This window comes from Phymastichus coffea, unplaced genomic scaffold (genome assembly GCF_024137745.1).
Source record: "Phymastichus coffea isolate CEN01 unplaced genomic scaffold, Cenicafe_Pcof_1.1 PCOF00251, whole genome shotgun sequence".
In the NCBI taxonomy this organism is placed as follows: Eukaryota; Metazoa; Arthropoda; class Insecta; order Hymenoptera; family Eulophidae; genus Phymastichus; species Phymastichus coffea.
Genome location: NW_026707062.1, coordinates 8,529 through 10,000, shown reverse-complemented (window position 1 = coordinate 10,000; position 1,472 = coordinate 8,529).

Here is a 1,472-nt window from a genome sequence, read left to right as displayed (position 1 = left end):
AATTATTCGCTATACAATTGCTCGTCGTCGAGCAGTCACAACTAATTCATAGCTGCAACATGCCCACGACGAGTCACGGCGATCTCCGCTGCCCGTATTATACCAGACGGAGACACACCATGGATATTATCGTTCAAATTCAACAGACTCTCGTGTTAATTGAGTAAAATGCTACCCGACGTTAGACAAAAATGCCAAGTCGTCGTGGTCAGCGACATTTCATCGCCATTCGCGTGGAAATGACGTGCAAAAGTTTATTCTCGCTCGGAATCGAGTGAGTCGATGCTCGGTATTTATCGACGATTCAATGAAGAATCGACGAACTCGTAACGCCTACGGCGCCTACCGCATAAGGGCCATTCGGTCAGAGACACCGACCCGCGGTAATGCAGTGGATGACAACGATGGAGAGCATACCCAAGACGATTACATCGACTCGAGCACCTCTCTTACATATACCGAAAGGGCCGCCGAGGCATCGGCGCCGAATGGTCTTGAGCATTGTTTTATATGGGCAAAAACCTCATCGAAAGGGCGGATCCTCCGAAGCTTCTTCGAACATCATTGACGAGGAAATCGCCGGGCACGACGTTTCAGGCCAGGGACTTGCTGTATTGACAAGTGACTCGCCGCGCACGACGTTTCAGGCCAGGCACTTGCTGTATTCACAAGTGACTCGCCGCGCACGACGTTTCAGGCCAGGGACTTGCTGTATTCACAAGTGACTCGCCGCGCACGACGTTTCAGGCCAGGGACTTGCTGTATTGACAAGTGACTCGCCGCGCACGACGTTTCAGGCCAGGCACTTGCTGTATTCACAAGTGACTCGCCGCGCACGACGTTTCAGGCCAGGGACTTGCTGGATTTACAAGTGACTCGCCGCGCACGACGTTTCAGGCCAGGGACTTGCTGTATTCACAAGTGACTCGCCGCGCACGACGTTTCAGGCCAGGGACTTGCTGTATTGACAAGTGACTCGCCGCGCACGACGTTTCAGGCCTGGGACTTGCTGTATTCACAAGTGACTCGCCGCGCACGACGTTTCAGGCCAGGGACTTGCTGTATTGACAAGTGACTCGCCGCGCACGACGTTTCAGGCCAGGGACTTGCTGTATTGACAAGTGACTCGCCGCGCACGACGTTTCAGGCCAGGGACTTGCTGTATTGACAAGTGACTCGCCGCGCACGACGTTTCAGGCCAGGCACTTGATGGATTTACAAGTGACTCGCCGCGCACGACGTTTCAGGCCAGGGACTTGCTGGATTCACAAGTGACTCGCCGCGCACGACGTTTCAGGCCAGGGACTTGCTGTATTCACAAGTGACTCGCCGCGCACGACGTTTCAGGCCAGGCACTTGCTGTATTCACAAGTGACTCGCCGCGCACGACGTTTCAGGCCAGGGACTTGCTGTATTCACAAGTGACTCGCCGCGCACGACGTTTCAGGCCAGGGACTTGCTGTATTGACAAG